Source organism: Dromiciops gliroides, chromosome 2 (genome assembly GCF_019393635.1).
Source record: "Dromiciops gliroides isolate mDroGli1 chromosome 2, mDroGli1.pri, whole genome shotgun sequence".
Lineage (NCBI taxonomy): Eukaryota > Metazoa > Chordata > Mammalia > Microbiotheria > Microbiotheriidae > Dromiciops > Dromiciops gliroides.
Genome location: NC_057862.1, coordinates 349217814 through 349242994, shown reverse-complemented (window position 1 = coordinate 349242994; position 25181 = coordinate 349217814). Strand labels below are relative to the sequence as shown.

Sequence of the window (25181 nt, the reverse complement as noted above, 5' to 3'; positions counted from 1 at the left end):
AAAAGATGGAAGGTAGAAATAACCTTAGAACATAGAATGTTAAAGCCAGAAGGGGTCTTAGTACAGAGAACATGGATGTGGATTTTAGGATATAGAATTCTAGAATGTAGTATATCACAGTCTAAGTAAACATAAAGATCAACCTCCTTCTTTTATAAATGAAAAAAGAAAGGCCTAAGAGTTAAAGAGCTTTACCTGAGACCTTATAAACATACGCAGACATAAGATACAGAGGATCCTGTCTGGGAATGAGGACATGATTTTGTCTAAGTGGGGTAAACTGGGGCTAAACTTTTATACATGTGGGAACCCAGGCCCACATTTCTGCTTTTGCCTTGGAATGTCCACTATTTAAAACATTTGGCTCTGAGTTTCCTCTTTCATCAAATAACATTAGCACAAATTTATAAATTAAAGTTTTCAATACAGTTTCTTTAGTGTCATTTTATACTCATATTATTATAGTGTCATATTATAACTCAATGAGACAAGGACGTTCTCAATTTACAGTGGAGAAAACTGAGCCCCAGAGAGTTTAGCTGATTTTCCCAGGGTCACACAAATAGCAAGTGTCTGAGGCTGGATTTAAATCCACATCTTCCAGACTATAGGTCCAGTGTTGAATCCATTGTGCTAAGCTGCCTCTTACTGACCATTCAGTGTTATATGGAAAAACAAATGACTCCTTAGAAAAAAGGAAGAAGCCTGGAATTTTTATACTAATTTTGTGGGTCAATACTTAAGGGGATACCATATTGGTGAAACTGCTGCATTATAATGACACACCTTCAAAAGACTAGCCCCTTTTGTTGGAGGTCCCAAATGGGCCTGTCTATTACTGAATACTCTATAAGAAGGTGAGAGTATGGATCTGATATAATTACCATTTTCCATTTTGTCATTGTCCAACCATGATTCTATGACCCAGGAAAATTTATACTCTTTAATAATTTCGTAAATTCCCTCAAGCAACTTTCACAACTCCATATTTTCATTGTATCCAGATCTGTCATGGTGTTAACCTGCCTTAACACAAATTATAGCTGCCATTCCAGAAATATACATTTACTTGGAATGAAAGTGGTTAACCTAATGAAGGTGCTGAATAACACACTTCTTTAAGTGGGGGAGAGAAGTGGTCTTGAAGAAAGAGCTGTCAATCACTAGTTAATTTATACAGCTTTATATGCCTTCATTATTCCAAACAAGCCAAGGCTACCACCGTCCAGTTAAGGTCAAAAGGAAGCATAGCTTTTATCTCTTTTAGCCACTCTGGAAACACAGAAGGGACAGGCCTGAATTCACAGAGATCTCATCTTGAAAACAAACGGGATCCTTATAGAAACCCCTCAGTGGGCTGGAGAGTATTCTCAATCAAAGCTGTAAAAATCTCCAAACAGCAGGACCCCCGTCCTGAGACTAGGGCTGACTAATAAAGAACTGAATGAGGAGAATGACCCCGAACTGGAAGAAGGAGTCCCTGCAGAGCTAAGTGCCTCTGTCCTCAACAGTGGCTGTTAGAGCCCTTTTTATTTTGATAACATAAAAAGGTCATGTCTCATTAGTCAATGTCTTACATTAACCCTTTTAAAAATTATTGATAAAGGAAAGGAGGAAGGAGCAAAAAAGGCCACAAAAGGGAAATTGTTTCACATACCTTTCTGAAATGTGCTGCTGCTGCTGTTGTTGTCAGAAGGGCCAAAACACATTGAATTTTCTTGTGCTTTCTTTCTTCAGGGAGAAATAAACAAGAACTGGCCTCAAATGAGGACTTAGGATTTTTTTTATTTGTTTGTTTTGTTTTCGTGTTTACAAAATTGATACCAGATTGCTTTCTAGCCCATGCTATTTCTCCCATCTGTTCAGCAATCCCTTCCCCTTAAAAAGACTTCTTAAATTCTGAGATCCAGTAAGGGCTTGTTTTATATCAAGTGAGGGATGATTAGATAGAAAGCTGGAATATCCTTAGAGATCAAATCATCCAAATCTCTCATTTGACAGATGAGATAACTGAGGCCCAAGGAAGGGAAGCAAATTTGCCTATAACCGCCCCCCCTCCCCCATAAGCAATAGATCTTCTGATTCAAAATCCATTGGTTTTTCTTAATAATATGGTCCTTCAGTCTCCCTTAATTCTTTCTGAAATTAAGAACTTCAAGAGTGTACATTTCCTGTCTTTCAGCATGTCATTGGGTCCATAGTTGAGAAACACTTGTGGTTGAATGACCTCAGCAGAAATCCCAAAGCCAGGAATTTTGCCTTCTAATATCTGTTCCTGGTTATGGGCTGGATCTATGACTTTGGGCAAGGCACTTTATCTCAGTTCCTCCATCAGTAAAATAAAGGTAATGACACCTGTGCAATTGAGAGACTGGCAGGATAAACTAGAATGCCTTAAGGAGATGCTGTCCTTTGTAAATGTGAAATAGAAGCATGATTTGATTTTCCTTATCATTTAATTGTCCATAAGAGTTCATGGTTTTCTGCTGCCATGTATTTATGGTGTCATTTTTATCATCTATGAGCTAGGGGAAGGACTCAACATCTTTGAGCTTCGAGAATAATGAAATGACAGAATGTGTTTATCTGGAATGGACCTTAGATACCATTAACCCCAACCCCCTCATTTAATACATGGCAAAGCTAAGCTCAAAGAAGGGATTGAGGGAAAATAACTTCCTTCTGGTCATATAGCTGACCAGTAGTCAAGCCAAGATTAAGATTCCACCTGCAATGGTAGAATGTAAGCTTCTTGGGAGCAGGAATGGTTTCATTTTGGTCTTTTGTTCTTTTTTGAACTCTGTTGCCTCACAGACTGTCTGGAACATATGAGTGCTTAATCACTTCTTGTTGAATGAAGGGGGTTTCTACTACATAAATCTGCTTCTCTATCCATTTGCCCAAGCCATAAAAAGTGTGCGTTTACTTTCTTTTCTTTTTTTTAGACAAACCTTTTTATTTTACGTATCTCTTAGCAGTCCTTCCACAAGCAGTAGCCTAGGGGCCTCCACCGGCGGGTTTCACCGCAGCCTCTGGGCCTCACGTTCTGACTCGAGTAGGGTGAGCACATCTCTCTCCCGCATGGGGCCTTTCATGTTGCAGATGATGAAGCGGCTCGTGTCATCCATAAACTCCCCGTGCACCTGGGTGCACTGGCCCAGAGAACTGTCCGGCCCAGAACATTGGTGACCAGAGCCAGCTTGATGGGCTGCACACGGCTGGTGTCCTTGATGGCGGCGGCAACAGAGGAAGGAGAGAGACGAGAGATGTGTATTTACTTTCAAATGTACTCGAAGTCTATCTGTAGGTGCATTTTCCCTCTTTTCCAAAGTAATGCCAAGACGTCTCTGTGCAACTAATCTTGTGGATATGTGGTTACTGTTTAAGGTTGGCAAGGATTAGATGTCAGATATTGGGAATATGCTATCAACCCAGTGTATCCTTGTGAACACAGGAGACATACACATTGTGATATATGAATGTGATAGAATACTAGCGTGACATAAGAAATGATGGAAGGAATTGTTTCAGTAAAACTTGGAAAACTTGTGAGCAGAACCAGGGGAAGAATTTGTAGAGTAAGAAAACTGGTATTAAAACAAATCCCTTTAAAAAGCTTAATAACACTGATCTGCACAATAATTCCACAGGAACAATGATACAACATACTACACACCACTGGTAGAAAAGTGATAAAAGCAGGGTAAAGAAAGAGACTTTGTTGTTGTTGTTTTTGTCATGGACAATGGGAGAATTTGTTTTGTTTGACTTTCCATATTTGTTACCTCACAATGATGGAGGGAGTGAAAATGAATTTTGTTAATTAAAAAAAAATTAACTTAAAAACAAACAAAAAAACCCCACAATGGAAGTACTAAGGTTTGTTCTTAATATAATCATACTTTCTGCCTATAAGGACAGAAGGATTGACACCTCTGGGATGAAACCCTCACTTATACCCAACTTAAGGAAAATTAGGGGCAGGTAGGTAGTGCAGTGGATAGAGCACTGGTGCTGAAGTTGGGAGGACCTAAGTTCAAATCCCACCTTAGACACTTGCTAGCTGCATGACTCTGGGAAAGTTACTTAATGCCAATTGCCTTAAAACATCAGAGGTCATCTCCAGTCATCCTGATATACATCTTGCCACTGAATCCAGATGTCTCTGGAGGACAGTGAGGTTGGTGACCTTGCACAGCCTTCCTCTCTCACTTAAATCCAATTCAATGCAAGTCATGACACCACCCCCACATCATGGTCCTCTTTGAGAACAAGAAAAATATCTTCCTAGAATCCTAACTAGAAATCCCAGTACCCTGGGACAAATTCATCTGGGGAGTCATGCCCCAGTGATACTAGCCTGTGCCCACTAGGTTTAGGAAGGAAGGCAAATAGGGCAGCTAGGTGGCACAGAGGATAGAGTGCAAGAGTTAGAGTCAGATGTGTCATTTAAAATCCTGCCTCAGAGACTTACTAACTGTGAGACCCTGGGCAAGTCACTTAACTTCCTGCAGATTCATTTTCTTCATCTGTAAAATGAAGGTGATAATAACACCTATCCTACAGGATGATTGTGAGGATCAAATGAGTTAATGTGTAAAGTTCTTTGCAAACCTTAAAGTACTACATAAATGCTGATGAATTCTAAATGGACTTCAGCAGAAATGGTTCAATCTTGGGTACCAGGACCAGCTCTTCTCTACCTCCTCTTCCTTTTGACCTCCATGACCAGCAACAAGGACCTCTGACTCTTTTCAGGGATGCTTTCCATCACAACCTCTGACCTTACTCCAATAATATTCTTATATGCTACTTACTGCTGTGGTATTGTGCTATTTGTGCACATGTTGTGTCCCTCCTCATGAACACAGACTGTGTTTTTGCTTTTTCTTCCCCTTTCTCCTTTAAGCACAAGACCCTCTACATAGTAGGCATGTGAACGTCTGTTGAATGGGATTGTCTATGTCGTGCCCATTGTCCATCCAGTGGTGTATTCTCTCTTGCACAGTGGCATCTGATGGTGCTCAGTGGTCTTCAAGATTAGGATTCAATTTCAGATACCCTGCTTCCTCTTAGTTAACCTGTTGTGAGATAATAGATGGGAAAACATGTTGAAAACTACAACAATAAAAGATATAATGATATAAACATTTTGGAAACATTTTTTAACATCATGCACTGCCCCTTGTGTATAATGATTCCCCCAAAGTTTGCTCCCTGCCATTTAAATACTTTTATGTGTCTTGAATTTTCCCATCTTAAGCTCCAAGAGATTAGAGAGGACTCAAAATTCTATTATACTTGGGTTTTGATATGTAGTGGAAAGAGTTCTGGATCTGTGTTTGAATCCTGGTCCTGCTATTTATTAACTGTGAGACCTTAGGCAAGTCACTTTCCCTTTCTGGGATCTAATTTCCCTCCATTTATAAAATAAAGCAGTTGGGTTTAATCTAGGCTAGTTTTGATTGTATAAATCTGTATCTGGGCTATCTAGACCCATTTCAGTTTTATAAACCTTGATCATATCTTTACTCGATTTTCTCTTTTGAAACAAAAGAGCACTAATCTCTTCAGTCTGTACTTTGCAAAGATCCATTTTGAAATCATGCAGGTTGATGCAAAGGAAAAAAGTGAGATAAAACCCATTTGCTCTGGAGTCAGAAGATGGAATTCAAATGCCATCTCTGCCTTTTATTCAATGCTTATATGACTGTTTATGAATCACTTTCTCTCTCTGGGCCTCAGTTTCTTAATTTGTGAAATTAAAAAAAAAAAGCTAGATGACTAGATGATTTCAAAGGTCCTTTCCCAGCTCTCTTAAGCTTCTATGCAGATGTTCTTTTTGTTATTCCTCCTTCATTCTCCAAGAGAACCAATGACATCATGAGGGTGATGTCTTGACATGCAAATGAACTGGATTTAAGTGAGACAGAACTGAGCAAAGTCATCTGCCTCCCTCCCTCCTCACTGAAAGAGGGAGTCCCTGTTCTCCACCCATTTTGAAACATCAATCCATCACATCAGCAACCTGTCCCGAAATATCTCAAGTCTGAACCGTTGTAGAGTTGAGAACTCTCCAGGTGAAAATGCACTCTACCCTTTAGGAGCCCAGAGAGTGGGGCTTTTTGGTTTTGATGGTGTTTTGTTTTCAAGGGATTGACGTATCATTAGTGCTGCCGAGATAAATAATGACAGATAAGAGGCTTCATGTTTTATGACAGAGACTTCAAGCTTCCCTTGTAGAGAAAACATGACATTTCTGGCAGGGGAGAGTTTCCTCTTAACCACAGGGGTGAGAGCTGGCTAGCTGCTGAGCTCTGCCCTGAGGCAGGTTTCTAATTCATTGTTGGAAGCAAGTTTTGACAACAGCAATGCTAATTGATTAAATGTTCTAATCAGAGATTACAGCTAGAAGAGTGATAACATTTTTATTTCATTCTGCCTGTGAAAACATTCCTTTTTAAGGGTGGTTTATGCATATACATATATAAGTATTTGCAAGCACATGCCCTCTGTGTGTGACACACACAGCACACATACACACACACATATACACAAACATACACACACACACACACACACATATATTTCAACAATCTATGAACTCATCTTCCATCCTTGCATCTGGTACCCCATTTGTATCATTTGATTCAAAGTGACTTTTCAGATAGAGCTAGCACTGTGTAGTGGATGGGGTGCCCAACTTGGATTAGGAAGATCTGGTTTCATATTTCCCCTTGAAGTAATTAGCAGCATTCACCTTTTGGAATCTGTTTTCTTATCTGTAAAATGGACATAAGAATATCTGTAGTTATCTATTACACAGGATTAACTAGAGCTTCTTATGGAAAGCATTTTACCATTGTCAATTATTCAAGGTTTTCTGTAACTTCTCCACAAGGGAGCCATGCATATGAACTGAGGGCCTTCCTTGATGTCTCTTAATACTTCATAGGTACCAATACAGCACCCAGAGTGTCCATCTGATTCTTGATCTAGAACCAACCCACATTCTTTTGTCCATGCCTCTTCCTACCCATTCCAGAGCACAAATCATCATTACCAGAATTGTAATGTAACCTCCTGAAGACCCATTTACCATTTTTCCCATTGTTCCTTGGGTTACCTACAAATGGAGTTCTCCTGAAATAGTGGTTTATTAAGTTTATGTAGTTTCCCACCCCCTAGATTCTATGTACATAGATGTATGCATATATATTATTATATATACATAGTATATGTATTATATGCATATTATACATGTACATATCATGTGGACATAGACATACAGAAACAAAGATTGGAAGAAATTTAATTAAAACTCATTTCAACGCATTGTAAGTTTCACAAAGTGCTTTCTTTACAACAACCTCATGAGATTTTAAATATTAGTATTTCCTCCCTTTATTCAAGAGGGCATTGAAACTCAGATCAAATAGCTTGGGGCAGCTAGGTGGTACAGTGGATTAAGCACAGGCCCTGGAGTCAGGAAGACCTGAGTTCAAATCCAGCCTCAGATGCTTGACACTTACTAACTGTGTGACCCTGGGCAAGTCACTTAACCCCAATTGCTTCACCAAAAAAAAAAAAAATAAAGATCAAATAGCTTGCAAAAGGGGATATGGTTAAGTGAGGGAATTTCAGGTTTTAGCTTTGTTCCCAGGTCTCTTGACTCCTAATTCTGTGCTCTCACCAGTGCTTTCACTACCTTGTTACTCTTCCATACTTCCACGAATCTGTGATTTCATTGGCTTGGTTACTCCTTTCATGGTTGCAGATTGGACTTGTCCATGTTTCAGTCGATGGTCTTTATGAGTTACTTGAGCCAAACTATTTGTCTGGTGACTTGTAGCCTGGTTATGGATATCTTTGAACTTAGATAAGAATATCCTTGGTAAATAGACACACAAACCTTCCTTGGTTCTATATTTGAAAGCTTTTTAGCTTATTAGCACTTAGCAGAGTTTATGTTCCATGCACAAAACATTGGGAAACCTGGAGTCACCTCTATGCCTTATGAGACATGAAAGGAGGATTCAAGTGAAGGATAGATGTCTACTTTATTAAAATGATGGGGTGGATGCAGTCTAATGGAAGCAAATCTTCACCTTCCATTACCTTCCAGGGGTATCCCTGTGTATATATGCATTTATGGGCACGCATATGCATATATATAGTAGCAGATATCTTTAATTTTTAATGGAAACCTGAGATTGGACTTTTTTTAAAAAAGCTATTAAGAACAATATTTACTTTCCTCATTCCCTAACAATAAATGTAGTGGGCATGAACTTAGGACCTTATTGGCCACAATGAATGGACATGTTACAGCATGGTAGTATCTGGTTAGTGAGAATTGTTCTATAAGGTCGAGCAAATAATAAGGCTTCTGTAGCAACAGGGGTAGTGCTAATGAGCATGTTTGAAGTAAAACTGGCAGATGAGGGCTGGGTTGTGAATAGTGAAAAGAGAGAGAAGAGAGTGATGTGATATGATCTTGGCATGCCCAGATCTAAAATCACAGTGGAACCTTGATGATTCCAGAGCAAGGGTAAGAGTCAATCCTGTTTGCCCTGAGTTACTCCAGCAAAGAAATCCAGGTAACAGACAATTCTGCATCTTAAGCATTTACCTCTGTAGCCATGAGTAATAAAGAAATTGTTTTTCACCATCCATGCTTAAGGAATAAGAAGGAATAAGGGAAAATTAGGTTGTTCTTTCCCTGGAATTAGAACAAGTCATACTCATTTGAGTTTATACCAGATGTCATGTATTGTTATTTCACATCTTTATTAAATGCTTCTGATTTTTCCTTTATGTGTCTATTGTATAGACTCTCAATAGAATATATTGGAAGGGGGCCTGGGTCATGAGTTACATAATTTACTATCCCCTGGATTGGGGAATTGGAAAGATAGTAAGGTGGTATGGAAAGATAGTAAGATAGTAAGAGTTGTATGAGCCTGTTACATAAATTTACTGCATTAAAAAAGTCTTACACTAATTTTGTTTTCTGTTTGTTAGAAATTATGCCAAATTTAAGCATAATTAAACAGATAGTACAGTGTAGGGGAATGAGCCCTGAACTGGAACTCATGATGCCTATAGGTCTGGCTCCACTAATGACTCAATTTGTGCCCCTTGGCAAGTCATTTAACAAGGTGTAACCATGATTCTTTCATTCGTAAAGTGAATGAATTTGAGCTAGATGATATCTAAGGTTTCTTCAGCCCTGATCTTCTGTATTCTTCCTTCTAAGCTTCCTTCTAGCTCTACCATTCTAAGTTCTAAGGTCCCCTCTTCTGAGTTTATATATTCTAAGGTCCCTCCCAGCTCTCACATTCTGTGATCAGTGTTCTGGGCTTCTTACTTGCTCTTGCATTTTATGAATCAATCTTCAAAAGCGATCAATAATCTCCATGACCCCACTCCCATTACTATAAACATACTGAAGGTCCTTGTACAAGAGATAGGTGAACAGAGAAATCCTGTTTCAACACTTATAAATATTTTTCATATGGTTGGAGTTTGATAGAAAACTCCATTGGGACATTGTTTTCATGGAGTAGGAAACTTTCCATATGAAGGGAAATCCAATATATTTTATTTTGGGGATTTATTTTTACGTACTTTATCTGAATGGTAGACTGTATGAGCTCCTTAATTTCCAGGAAACTTTAAAAAAGTTCTTATAAGTTCTTTTAAGTGCATCCCTTGACACTTTTTTTCTTAACCTTTCCAAAGCATGAAAGTTTCAACCCTCTCCCTATTTCCATTCCCAGCTAATGACTTTGAACTTAACATTTTGGTTCAAATTGTCTAGTCACTTATTTGTATGGACCAAAAAATGGGGAAAATTCTGGGCTTTTCTACTGTACATATGAGTCACTTGCTACCTCAGGGTTTCACTTTCTTCCTCTTTAAAATGAGGGATGTGTTTTCCGAAGACATTTCAAAAATGATCAACTCTTCTCTGAAAAGTCATTTCCTTTGGGGTAGGGAAGAGGCAAGATGGACATTTCCTCTGTCCCAACTCCAAGTGATGGCCAGCTCCCCCTATTCCTATGGTCAAGAAAGCAATTGAAAGGAGGGATCCAGGACCCACACACTTACACTCATTGGCAGAAGTAGAAGAACCTGCAAAGCCTGTAAGAAGGGCCCCCCTGGGCCTGGGCCTCTGATCAATTTAGTCTTATTTGATGTTCCCTTTTTCATGAGGTTTGATGGGTTATTAAGACTTGAGTTGTATTACTGGCTCCTTGCCTCTGGCAGTGGGTTGGGAAGAGTCAGCGTGTCATGGGGAGCTTGGAGGGCCTGTACAAAGAAGCGATTTTCCTTTCTTCTTTCTCCATCCCTCCTTTGCCCCTCCTCCTCTCCCCTGAAGCTTACAGAGAACTGGAACCCTTGGGAGAAGAATGCCAAATGCCTCCTCCAGCAAGGCCCTTCAAAAGCCTTTTAAAGAGTTCTGAAGTCTTCCTTTATGAAGGTGTGAGCCCATTTTAGAGAGAGGCCTGGCTGTTAACAGTTGGGCAGGCTAGTTGAAAGGAAGGGTGAGGTGAAACTACTTGTCACTGGTCATTCCTAGTGTACATTCAATGAATTTCTACTAGCAATACTCGCAGGTAACCAACCACTCAGTGCAGAATTCACAGGATTCATGTTTTGTAGCACTATTTGGGCTATGTCATTAAGTAGTGAGTTCCCTGTTATTTGAAAGTCTTAGACCAGAGACTGTTTAACTACTTTCTTTGGGATGTTGTAGAGGGAATTCCTGTTCAGGCTTCATTTGGCACCAGCTTTGTGATTGATGTGTGTGTGTGTGTGTGTGTGTGTGTGTGTGTGTGTGTGTTGGAAGGGAAAAAAACCTCATTTAATTAAGTACTTACTATGTAGCAGGCATCCTTCTAAGTATTTTACAAATATTTACACATTTTGATCCTCCCAATAACCCTGGGAAGGTGGTGTTATTATTATCTCCATTTTACAATTGAGGAAACTGAGACAGACATAGGTTAAGTGACATATGTGAGGCCAGTTTGCACTTGGGTCCAGCTCTCTACTGACTGTGCCACCCAGCTGCTTCTACAAAGTGGACTAGCACCTCTTCAACTTTTAGTATTAGAGAGAGTTGCCTGGGGCACTGGGAAGTTGTGCTGCCTAAGCTCACAGAGCTAGGATGGAGCTTGAACTCAGTTCTTTCTGACACTGAAACTATCAACTATTGACTACTACAAGTCTCTCCTGTTCAGATGCCTCTAGCATAGAAACCTCTTGGATACCTTTTGTCCCTGAGATTTCAGAGAGCTATCAATCCCCACCAATGTCTAAAGAAGGGTAGATAAAGCCTGGTCCTGAATGCATGAAGGCTCCAACACTGGGACTGTATGTACATATGTAAACTTTAATATTTCAAGGTGATGTAGTAGATAGTGCACCAGGCCTGAAGTCAGGAAGACCTGAGTTCAAATATGGCCTTAGACACTTACTATCTATGTGACCTTGGGCAAGTCACTTAACTTCTGTCTCCCTCAGTTTCCTCAACTATAAAACAGAAATAACAATGGCACCTTCCTCCCACAGCTATTGTAAGGATCAAAATGTATAAATATTTGTCTAGTACTCAACACAATTCCTGCCATATAGTAAGCACCACATACATGTTGTCCATTATTATTTTTTTTTCATGAGTTCCCCTTGAGTAAATACATATTATAATCCTTTCTTGCCACCTTCTAGAGGAAGCTTTTCCACATAGATCTCCCTTAATTCGAATGCCTTCCCCCTGTTGATTATTCCCAATTTCTCTTGTATACACCTTGTTTGTATGTAGTTGTTTTTATGTTGTCTCCTCATTAGTCCATGAGCTCCTTAAGAATAGAGACTTAAAATTTTTTAAAAAATGTTATTTGTGATATATAATTATATTTTGTATATATATCAAAGATAGATATAATATACACAGACACATATATGACATATAATGTAAATTTTCTACATTATCACATTTAGATATACCTAGATATATTCTAATAATATAACTTAGCATGTTAATTCCTTAAATAACTGTTTTATAAATAACAAATACATATCAATTTATATAAATAATTTATATGACAAATTTGTTTAGATATAATTACTATAAAATAATACTAAATAACTCATAAATGCACAACATATATATATATATATGTGTGTGTGTATATAAATACATATATACCTCCTGTACCTTTCCCAGAACACCCCTCCCCCACCTTTCTAGATTAAACATTTTTATTTATATTTTTCTATTCCAATCTCTATCCCTCCTTCACCCCCTCCTCCCCCCTCCCCCCAAGGCAGTAAATAATCGGATATGGGTTATACATATATGATCATGGAAAACATCACCATATTTGTCACTTAATGAAAATAGGAAATTTTTTGGGCCTTTCCTCATATCCCCAAAGGCACAGTACCTGGCATATAGGAGGTACTTAGTAAGTGTATGTGAACTGTTTTGTCTCCCACCACCCCCACCCCTCTGCAAAAAGATGTTGCTCCACAGCTAGACTTTTGATTGGGTCTCTCTAAGTTTAGCTGTTTGTTCCTGAGTGACAACAAAGTCTATTTCTATGCTTGTACTCAAAGCTTTCTCAGTTTGATTTTGTTGTTGTTGTTTGGTCATTTCTAACTCTTTATAAGGTTTTCTTGGCAGAGATACTGGAGTGGTTTGCCATTTACTTTTCCAGATCATTTTCCAGATGAATAAACAGAGGCAAACAGTCTTAAGTGACTTGCTAGTCACTAGTAAGTGTCTGAGGCCAGATTTGAACTCAAGAAGATGAGTCTTTCTGTCTCCAGACCCAGCACTCCATCCACTGAACCACCTAGCTGCCCTTCTTAGCTTGATTGACCCTGTCAAAAGTTTGCCTCTGACTTCCTTGGGTTCGGTTCAGGGTGCTCAATTAAAAAAAAAAGTCATCAATAAGTTGCTAGACTGTTCAGAAGAGGATAATTAGAAGGGAAAGAAATTGTGAGTCTATGACATATGAGGATCAGTTAAAGAAACTAGGGCACCATGATGAAACATCAAAACAGGATTAGAAGTATATATACATATATTTATATATATGAGGTAGTTAGGTGAATGGTTAGTTAGAATGGATAGAAGACTGGATTTTGAGTTACGAAGAACTGAGTTTGTATTCTGCCCTAGGGACTTATGAGCTATGTGACCTTGGGCAATCACTTAACCTTTCTCAGTCTCAGTTTCCGTATCTATAAAATGGGTGAAAATAATAGCATCTAGCTAATATTGTGAGGATCAATGAGTTGACATATAAATGATTTTGCAAACCTTAAATGCTCTAAAATGCTAGCTATTATTTTTATTATGATACACACATTTCTATTATTATACACACATTTGGGAAGCTAACTGCCTCAACCCATTCATTCATTCATTCATTCATTCTTCCAATAGATTTATTTAGTGACTACTGTATGGGGAAGGCTGTACTAGGTTAAGCTGAGTGATATAATGAGCTTAAGTAAGATATAATTCCTGCTCCAGTGTTAAGCATAGAGTTTAGAGGAATAAACTGAAAAAACAAAAGAAAACAGATTACAATATATCCTTGCCTCCTGGATTAGAAACCATGTCATGGAGGACTTGAGACTTTTAGCTCTGCAATGCCTGCTCTGGGGCTCCACCTGTTCTGATTGATGGGTCTCTCATATGGTCTTTTCTAACTGGGCTGGTTCCAGACATGATTGACTTTTCTTCTTGCCAACTGGCCCACTCATTTTAATATACACCCTTTCTGCCCTCACCCTTTTAGTTCTGGAAATATAACCCAATCAGTACTTCTATCGCTACTAGAAAGAATGCTTTAGTGTACTATGGCTCCCCTCATCATCTCTCTTACTTTCCAAATCAAAATATCCCTCCCTGGCTCCTAGTCCCCTATATGTATTATATTATTTCATCTATTAGTATGCACTCTCTTTGAAGGCAGGGACTCTACTTTAAAAATTTGTGTTGCAATATTTAGCACACTGCTTGACATGTAATAAGTGCTTAATACTTTTCATACATCAATCATCTATCTATCATTAAGAGTGTAACGATTGGAGTGATGCCACCTGCTGGAGAGATACTATAGGAAAGCTCCGCCATGAGGAGAAGGCGTCTGAGGGCAAACCATGAGGTCAGGTCCTTGGTGTTAGGAAGTGATGTTTGCTTGTGCATACTGTCAATCAAGGCTACCAGCCAATTAGCTTGGAGATGTGTGTACATGTGGATGGGATGTGGTGAATTTTACAGGAGGCTTGGGGGCTGAAGGCGGTGTGGCTCACTCTCTTTCATGAGGACTCTTGTGGAGAGTGGAGCTAAAATGCGCTCTCCCTTTGATAGATAGATGAATCTAGGCCTTTCTCTCTCTTCACCAAATTCTTATTCTCCTTAACAAACGCTTACAAGTCTAAACTCTGGCTAAAGCTTATAATTTATTGGTGACCATTCATTAGATATTTTAGACAGTATAGCTAGAATTTTATCCCCTTACAAGAGGGAAGGAGAGAGAGAGAGATAGAGACAGAATCAGAGACAGAGAGAGAGAGAGAGACAGAGACAGAAAGAAAGAGAGACAGAGACAGAGACAGAAAGACAGAGAGAAACAGAGAGAGAAATTCAAAATAAAATTCAACATGAGGTCTGTGGAAGAAGTTCATTATCGACCACAGATTAAGGAAAACTTTACAGAGGACAAGCCAATTTGAGTTCAGTTCAATTTAACAAACACATCTTATTCATCTGTTGTTTTTAAGACCACATCCTTTAAAGGATATGTAAAAATTTAGTAGCTAAAGAAAAGGAAGGGGTCATTCCAAGTTCTAAGAATAGTGTGAATAAAGGCATAAAGGCAAGATGATACCTGGCCAGTTTGTGAGACAAAAAGTAGTCCAGTTTTGTGGAGGTACATGGAGGGGAGTAATATGAAATGATGTTAGGAAGGTGAGCTCTTGTCAGATTGTCAAGAACCATGAAGGCTAAGCACAAAAATTTGAATTTTACTGGAGGAAGGAATGGAGTTATTGAAGCATTTTGAAAAGAGGGGTCACATAATCAATGGCAACTTCAGAAATGATGTATTGAAGGAAAAGGAGGGCAAAATAGGAAGACCTGTCAGAAAGTGTTCAAAATAGAGCAGGTGGGAGATAACAAAGGGCATTACTAAGATAGTGGTGGTGGGGATAAGAATAAAAGAGGTGGATTCCATAGATGTTTCAGAGATGAAATTGTTAGGAATTGATCATTTATTTGTGTATGAAAGATAAGAAAGAGGGAAGATTATTTGATAGAATATTACTGTAGTTTTTAATAAAAAAACTACTTGAATAAATAAAGAACTACTTGAACCCAAGAACTCTATCCAAGGAATTGTAAGAGAACAACTCCTTCCTAAAACTCCATGGAACAAACCTGAGATTTACATACTTAACTAGGCTGGTTCTTGTACAACAGACTCTGACTGTACTTGGATCGATGCTTAAAGCTTTTCCAGTCTGGTGGGTGTTTGGATCTTGGTACTTTAAGTCAGTATCTGGCCCAACCTAAGGCCCTGTCTACTATGTTTAATCTATCTGGTTAGTCTATTTAGTTAGGTCAAGTGTTTGCAGCATGGAGCTAATCAGGCCAAGGTCATGGGTTAAATCCCAGAAGGAGTCAAATTAATTTCATTTGGTGGCATGGCCAAAGGCTATACCTCAGCTTCAAACAAATCATTGAGCAAATGACTGTTGTTGTTTAATATGAGGGCCAGGGGAGATACTTAGTGAAAATCTGTCCCCACTAATAGAAAAAAATGTCAAATTCCAGTAACATTATTTTTGTTTAGTAAATATAGTCCAGGCAATATGGCAGAGTAGATTGAGCAAAGGCCTTATAGCAAGACAATTGGGGTCTAAGGCCTTCCTCTGACACAAATTGGTTGTATGACCCTGGGCAAGTCATGTACCTATAGGAAATCAAAATTATAACTTGCAAAAAAGGTGCTGACCTGCATTGGTAGAGAAGGTTTCCTCACCTAGGGATTCCTTATACTAATGAAATCACAGGTGTAGTTCCTATTCTTGTCCCTACCAAGTATAGTGCTTTTTTGTGGCCTGATGGAACTCAAGGCCTTCATGTCTTGCTTTGAAATACAAAGCAGGGGGCAGCTAGGTGGCACAGTGGATAGAGCATCGGCCCTGGAGTCAGGAGGACCTGAGTTAAAATCTGGCCTCAGACCCTTAACACTTAACTAGCTGTGTGACCCTAGGCAAGTCACTTAACCCCAATTGCCTCACAAAAAAACCCCCAAAAAACAAAAAAACAAGAAATACAAAGCAGGACTCAGAGACAACATGGTGACATGCTTTCTTTAAAATTAGGACAACAGCTTCCATTCCATAATTTATAGTATACCATCCTGCAGTGCTTGGGCTATTTGCAGTGTGGGACATGGAAAGCCCATGTTTGGCAATCAGAAGACTTGAGTGTGAATATTGGCTTTTGCCACTTACTTTGAGATACTGAGTAAGTCCCTTCTCTTCTCCCTTCTTCCTCTGCAAATAAGAAGTTGGATTAGTGATTTCTAAAGTCCTTCCCTTATCCCAGTCCCATGATCAAGTCACAGTATGAAATTCATTATTTTCAGTAGGATCATTTACTTACCAAGAAGTATATATACATACATGCATGCAAACATACATATATATATGTATATATAACAACACACACATATACACACACATCTTCTTTTAATAGGGAAGTTGGACTTGTCCTGTTAACAATTCTGAATCATGCTTTTCAGTATGTCCATCTGTGAAGGATCCTTTGGCCCACATGTGAATGGATGAAGTAAAGCTACATAGCCTCAAAGAACAAAGGTTACACTTTCAAGAGACTCAGACAGGGCCTAATCGGGAGGCCTAAGTTCTAGTCCTGGTCCAGATACTTAATGATTGTGTGAACATGTAACAGTCACTTCACCATTTTTAGTGCCTCAGTTTGTGCATCTATACACTAGGCTAATTAAACACAGACACAGACATAGACAAACACAGACAGACAGATACACACACACACACAAACACAGAGCCCATCCTTTCTTTCTTTCTCTGAGCTAGGAGGACAACACTTAATGGCTTTATGACCTTGAGCAAATCACTTCACCTCTGAATCTAGTTTTCTCACTTGTAAAATGAGGATGGAAATGCACTACCTGCCTCATAGACAAAGTACTTTGTATGGTACTTAAAACACCATATAAATGTGAGTTGTTGATTGTTTACCTTAACTCAGTGTTGATGAGAAAATCAAATGAGATAATATATGTAATGCACTTTGTAAATTTGATAACTATGTAAATGAAAATTATTATTGCATTATTATTATTACATGAGGTAATATATCTGTGTCATGAATTGCTGTACAAAATTTTATTTTCAAAGTGGCCAATCTTTTGGAGAAAAGCCTTTTCTAAACTTCCTTAGGCTAGTCCTTGGATATCAGATATTCTTTTTTAGGCTAGTGTTCATTCCAACCTGGTGAAACCTTAGGGACAGGGACTGGACTTGTGATTCCTTTATTACACAGAGGGCAGAGCCAAGATGGCAGAGGAAAGGCAGTGAGCTCTTGAACTCATGACACAATCACTCCAAAAAACATCCTAATAATGCCATAGGACAATGCCAGGAGCAGCAAAACCCACAGAACAATGTGCTGAAATCATCTTCTAACCAAGAATGGCTTGGAAGGTCAGAAGGAGGGAGCTGCTGTACTGAGACAGGAGTAGAACCCAACCCCACAGTCACCCTGACACATATCCAGTCCCAGGAAGGCCTCACCAGAGAAGGAGACCTCTAGAGCCTCTGAATCAGCTGAAGCACCAGTGTCATCTGGAACTAAGCCTTTATTACACAGAATGCCATGGAGAGGAGATTCATTCTACTAATTCAGGTCAACACCTTCTCTTCTATGTAGTCTTAGGATGTTGCCTGAAGCAACTGAGAGTCACACAGCCAATATGTGGCCAAGCTGCCTTCTCCAAAATTAAAAACATTAGATCAACCCCAGATTTGCCTTTTTCTACTTGTCTACTGCTCATCTATCTGCCTTCTGAGGCCAGAGTTCATTTTCCACTGGCATAACTTTTGAGAACCCAGTGTGGCCACTGGGCTATAAGGATGCCTCAATAGAAGACTTATGGAAGGCAACTGACATGAATCACAAAATGAAAGGATCATAGCTATTAGAGCTGGATACATCTTGGAAATCTTTGATCCAAACACCCTCCTTTCTCCCTCCTTCCCTCCCTCTCTCCCTCTCTCCCTCTCTCCCTTCCTTCCTTCCTTCCTTCCTTCCTTCCTTCCTTCCTTCCTTCCTTCCTTCCTTCCTTCTTAACTGACAAGGAAATAGCCCAGAAAAGTGAAATGATTTACTCAAGATCATACATCTAGCAAATGGCAGAACCTGGACTTTTAAAGCCAAGTATTAATTCCAAGTCCATTGTGTTATTCATTGCTATATAGGTGTGGACAGGTCTCATTTTATACTGGGGGAGGGAATGCCCCTGCCAAAGAATTGCCACAGACATACTGGAATTGAAATTGAAATTGAAATTGAGAAAAGTAGAATGAAAGGACTGACTAGCATTCAGAAGCAAGCTTTCCTTCTCTTGTTTGGACAGTGGTGAACTATAGGTGTGGAATGAGGCGTACAATGCCAGATGTGGCTAGTGTGTCATTTTTTTCTACATTTAATTATAGTTCTTTATTACAAGGGAGGGTTGGAAGTTCATGTTGGGGTAGGTGTCAAGGGGGTCTTAGGAAAACGTTAAGAATCAGCAAAATATTTAATTTTTAAATAGATTGAAAGCACTTTGACCTCTTCAAAATAAATGCATTCAGAGGAGATTCATTCATTTTCAGCCCTCTTCATTTTATCTTCCTGAACTCTTTAGGAAAGAAAGAGCTGAGTTTCCTATGCTGGCTGTCTACATGAATCAGATTCATTGGGTAATTGCTATGTTCTGTATTTCCTATTGCATGGAGTGTGTGTGTGTGTGTGTGTGTGTGTGTGTGTGTGTGTGTGTGTGAGACCCAGATTGAGTTTCCTAGGGCAGTTCTCTCTTGAATTAGACTTTTTTTTTTAAACTCCAGACATTTTCCAGGGTAAGTTAAGGGTGAATCTCTCCAATGGTAATGTACTATTTTCTGTCAGCTCACATTTCATAGACCCGTCAAGCACCCAAAGACGAGGGAACATGTTGACGTCCTGTACAGGAATGAGAGAGATCCCAACCTGATGATGAACTCTGTGCTGTGACTGGAGGATAGACTACTTGCCTCTTCAGTCTGTTTGGAATAGCTTAGGGACTTATCAGGCCTGTTTGCTTAGCCCTGTTACAGATACAAGATTTGAACTTGTGGCCTCCTCCCTCACAAATAAACTGATGACTGGGCTAGTGCTAGATGTCCATCTATTCTCGAAATGGTGCTTTGAACATATATCTGAAAAAAGTCTCACGTGCAGAGATTACAGTGGGCAGAGCCAAAATAATGGAATATTAATTAAGGGCAAATGCCTGTAAAAGCTAACAGTGTGGATTAGATGACTTGTAGATGGAGGGTGAGTGGGTTTTTGCCTTAATTTTTAAAAAATTAGAACCAGACAGAAATAATGAAAAAAAACTCTAGCCATATGAGTTTTCAAGGTTATTCCCTTGGGGGTAGTGGGGGAGAGGAAAGAATTAATACATTAATGACTATAAGAAGAAAATAACAATCTGGTAGGGGGAAAGAGGGAGTTATTTTGGTAGTTTTAAGAAATTATTTTTTATTATAAACTTTTAAAATATAAAAAATATGAAAAAATAGGAAGGGGGTCAGGTTATGAAGAACTTTAAATGCTAAGCAGGCAAATTTCTATATGATCCTGGAGTTAATGATGGACAACTAGAGTTCATTGGACTGGGGAAATGACATGGTCAAAGCTATATGCTTTAGAAAAATCACCTTAACTTATAATGAAAGGTACCATCCATTTCCAGAGAAAAAAAACGGTGGAGCTTAAATGCAGATAGAAGATAATTTTTTCAAACTTTATTTTTTTTGTTCTGTCTTTTCTTTCACAGTATGACTTATATGGAAACATGTTTTGTATGACTATTGAATATATAACCTCCGTCAACTTGCTTGACTTCTCAATGGAGGGGGTGGGAAAGAATTTAGAACTCAAAATTTGAAAAAAAGAATGTTAAAATTATTTTTCACATGTAATTGGGGAAAATAAAATATTAAATTTTTTAAAAAGAAAAATCACCTCAGCAGTTGAGTGGAGAGAAGTTTGAGGCAAGGAAACTAATGAGAAGACTATTGCAATAATAAAGGGGAGAGGTCAGGAGGAAATGAAGTAGAGTGGTGACCATGTAAGTGGACAGATGGGAACATAGGAGAGATGTTTTGAAGATTAAAAAAATAGACTAGACTTGACAATATATTGAATACATGGGATGAATGAAAATAAGGAGTTGAAAGTGATCCTGAAGTCTAGAGCCTGGGAGCATGGTAGTGCCCTTGACAGTAATAGGGAAGTTTGGTAAAGAGAAGGGTTTGAGAAAGGGAAGATCAAGAGCTTAGTTTTAGGTGTATTGATTTTTAGAGTTCAGCAAGACATCCAGTAAAAATTGTCCAAATGAAGAATAGAAAACAGGATCTTATATAAAACTATGAACTTCTCTTACATATAATATTTTTTAAGTGTCTTGAATTTAATGCAGTAGTAACAAAATGGCTCTCCTTGTTGCCTCTCCTTCTGAATTCTTCTTCTCTTTTCTGTTTTAAAAATATTTCACTTATGCTTTATTCTTTCTTCTGTTTATTTTTTTGCATAACTATCACTACTCATCAACTTTCTCTCCAACTATATGTGAATTCCTCCCTTGTAACCATTAAGTAGAGTCAAGTAAAATAAATTCACACATTAACTGTGTCTGAAAATCTCTATCTTGTTCTGGCTCTCTAGACCACCACCTGAAGAACTCTTCATCATTAGTCTTCTGAAATTCCGAAATGACTGAGCATTGAATTGATCATATTTCTGAAATCCTTTTGAGTTGCTTTACTTTATATTCTCATGGTCATCATATGGAAAGGGATCTTATAAGAAGTTCACTTTGGTGGTCTAGAGTAAGTGAATTTAAATAAAGGTAGGAGCCTCAGTTCTCTCTTCTGTAAGATGAAGATAATATTCTGCATACCTCATAGGATGTTTATGAGAAAAGAACTTTACAGAGCTCTAGAAATATGAATTACTATTATGATGGTGGCAATTGGTAGTAGTAATGTTTCATGGGTTAGCACAGTGGTGACTTGCCTTTACAAAGCAGAATAAAGGATACCACCAATGTAGGTGTGACTGAAAAGGTGGTGGACCTGTTCTGGGGATTGAGCAGGGGATAACAGAGGACATGAGGTATCCAGGTAATATTCCAAGAATTAGAGGAAGGTCCACAGTGAATCAAGAGGCTCTTCTTTGGAGAATTTATGGTAAAATATGGACAAAAATCAACCAGGATAATGGGATATGGAAGACTTGTGATCTAGGTGAAGCAATGCTTAGAGTGTTAGACTTACAGTCAGAAAGATCTGAGTTCGGGGCAGCTAGATGGCGCAGTGGTAAAACACTGGCCCTGGATTCAGGAGTACCTGAGTTCAACTCCATCTTCAGACACTTGACACTTATTAGCTGTGTGACCCTGGGCAAGTCACTTAACCCCAATTGCCTCACTTAAAAACAAAACAAAACAAAACAAAACAAAACAAAAAAACAAACAAAAAAAGAAAGATCTAAGTTCACATCCTGATTTAGACACTGAATAGCTGTGTGACCCCAGGAAAGCCATTTAACCTATCTCAGTCTCATTTTTCTCATCTGTAAAATGGGGATAATAGCATTTACCTCATAGGGCTGTTGTGAGATGAGATAACACATGTAAAGCTCTTTATAAACCTTAAAGTGATATATAAATGCTAGTTGTTGCTATTATTATATCATCATCATTTATAGTAGTATAGCAGTCACACTAATGGAATGTCAGATTCATTGAAATAACTATGTCATGACGACAACAACAACAATTCCCTTCCTCTGCTTCCATTGGAGGTTCTGAGACTTTTCTGTAGAAATAAAACTTTTCAGCAAAAATAAAAACAAAACAAAACATGTTCCACAGAAAGCCAAATTTTCTAGCCTTAAAACATGTGAATTTCCAAATAGTCCTCTTTTATTTTCCTTTTTCACAACCAGATCATGTTTTGGAGGTGACTCCAATCTAGATGTCTAGAGTAGAGAAATACAAGCTCTTGCAGGTCTTATTAAGCTGGAAAGATGTAAAGTCCAGGCCTAGCAACAGACCATGTCTGCTTATAGAGGATTGGCCTAGTTAACTTTAGAAAATATCATGGGATCATAGGAATTAGATATGGGAGGGGGCCTTAGCATCTAGTTTAGTCTTTTTTTAAATTTTATTTTTGACATTCACTTTAAAAAAATTTGAGTTCCAAATTCTCTCCCTTACTCTCACCCCTCCCCCATCCATTGGTTATTCTTCGAAGAAGACCAAAATGACATCACTATGTTGGCATCAAGGTACAGTGCATCTAATTGTGGCTGATCAGACCAGTAAGAGCTCGGAAGGCTCCAACACAGGTTGGGTACAGGTAGTCCGTTTTTAGGTTTGAAGTGGAGATATTTCTAAATTTGCACATCTCATGTTTCCTTTGAGCTACTGAAATTCTTCTTCACTCATACAGCACACATCCTTCTTTGATTGGGTCATGCCATGCTCGGTGGTCCTGTGCCAGTGTCTCCCATGTCTCACAATCAATTCCAAAGTTCTTCTGAGACACCTTGAGAGTGTCCCTGTGTTACTTCCTCTGTGTGAATGCTTGCCACCTACTTTCAATTTTTTCATTGATTCTCTTGATATTCATGAACTTTTGTTCTAGATAAATTTTGTTATTATTTTTTCTGGTTCTATAAAATACCATTTTGGTAGTTTGATTGGTATGGCACAGAATAAATAAATTAAATTAGGTAGAATTGTTATTCTTATTATATTATTTTGGTCTACCCGTGAACAACTAATAGTTGTCGAACTGTAAATTATATTTTCTTGCATCATTTCACAATTTTCTTGCATCATTCTCATTTCTTTTCTCAATTTTTCCTCTACTAGGGGACCCAGGTTTAGCATTGGGTGCAGGACCAGGCACTGTGTGGCAACTCAATTACCCATACCCATTTCCCAGTCACAGTTCCTGGGGAAAAAAAAAAAACAAAACACTTTTGGTCACAAGAGAGCAGGGGTGGGGACAGTTAGGTGACACAGCGGATAAAGCACTGGCCTTGGATTAAGGAGTACCTGAGTTCAAATCTGGTCTCAGACACTGGACACTTACTAGCTGTGTGACCTTGGGAAAGTTACTTAACCCCCATTGTCCCACACAAACAAACAAACAAAAAAGAGAGCAGGGGCCCTTCTTGGTTAAGAACCAGAGCATAGAACAGGAGAGCTTCCTCATGGATCATACACCTCAGAAGCACCAGAAACTTCCAGTGTCCCAGAATTAGCTCTAAAAACAACAGTACAAAAACCAAAACTAAACAAATGAATAAAAAACTTGAAGTTTGTCACAGAGTCCAACTTTCAAAGTCAAGAAATAGGCTGGGAAACAGGCAGATGACAACAAAAGAACCTGACCATAAAAAGCTAATATGGTGACAGGAAAGATCAAGACACAAACTTATAAGATGATGATGATGATGTCAGAATAGGTACAAGCAAAGTCTCAAAAATAAATGTGATGGGGGCAGCTAGGTGGCACAGTGGCTAAAATACCGGTCCTGGATTCAGGAAGACCTGAGTTGAAATCCGGCCTCAGACACTTGACACTTACTAGCTGTGTGACCCTGGGCAAGTCACTTAACCCCTGTTGCCACCCCCCCCCCCCAAAAAAAAAAGTTAATTGGATACAAGCCTAGCAAGAATTACTGTCATAGGAAAAGAAAGGTAGGGATTGGCTATTAAGAAAATATAAAAAGTAAGATAAACATAGGTTCCCTGTATTAACTTCTTCCTCCCAACTCCATTCTCTAGTTTTTTCCTCCTCCCCAAAAGTTGCCCTGCCACTCTGAGGCTCTGATCTCCTGCCTACCCAGGCCATTATTTATGGAGGGTCTCCACCAATGCTCCAATTCACTCCCAATTCTACTCTCTGAACTTCACCTCTTCCTCTTCCTTCTCACCAGTCTGTCTTGCCAAGTCCTCATAGTTGAACTTTTACTTTATCTAGTCCAGAACCAGGCCACATCTTGGCCATATTTATATCATTTCAGATCTCATTTATGTACTATTTATTGCCATTAGAATATAAACTCCTTTAGGTGAGGAACTGACTTACTTGCTTATATTTGTATGCTCAATATTTAGCACACTGTCTGAAATATAGTAAGCACTATCATTCTCTCCATTTCTTACTCCCCCAACTCTCTATTTCTCTCTCCCCCTCCTCTCTCTCACACTTCCCCAATATTATCTACTCACTCACCCATTCATATCTATCTATGTATCTATCTATCTATAATCTATCATCTACACCCACTGCCAATTGATTCTTTTTTTTTTTTTTTTTTGGTGAGGCAATTGGGGTTAAGTGACTTGCCCAGGGTCACACAGCTACTAAGTGTCAAGTGTCTGAGGCCAGATTTAAACTCAGGTCTTCCTGACTCTAGGGCCGATGCTCTATCCTCTTCGCCACCTAGCTGCCCCTCCCCCCCATTGATTCTTATACGGCTGATGATCCTTGCCTATTCTTAGTTCTGACTCTCCTGGCATATTTTGGATAACCTATCAAGATATTGGACTCTTGCTATACTATACCACATATAATTACAGAATATGGAAGCTTCTAGAAAAAGGGCCAGTGGAAGGAGTATCAGGTAGATAGAAAAGGCAAGCTGACAATAGATGCTTGATGAAAATGAAACGAGTACCCTCAAAGCAGAGGGTTTTTTGAGGGGGGTGATTATCATACTCTTCCTATAAATGAAGGTGCTGGAATATAAATTTCTTTCTACAGATAAATCCTTTTCT

The 25181-nt window shown here is 38.8% G+C and overlaps 1 pseudogene; it reads right to left on the bottom strand.

Annotated features, from left to right (window-relative positions):
- Window positions 1-3020: 3020 nt before the first annotated feature.
- Window positions 3021-25181, bottom strand: part of LOC122738859 — a 114131-nt pseudogene continuing 91970 nt past the window's right edge.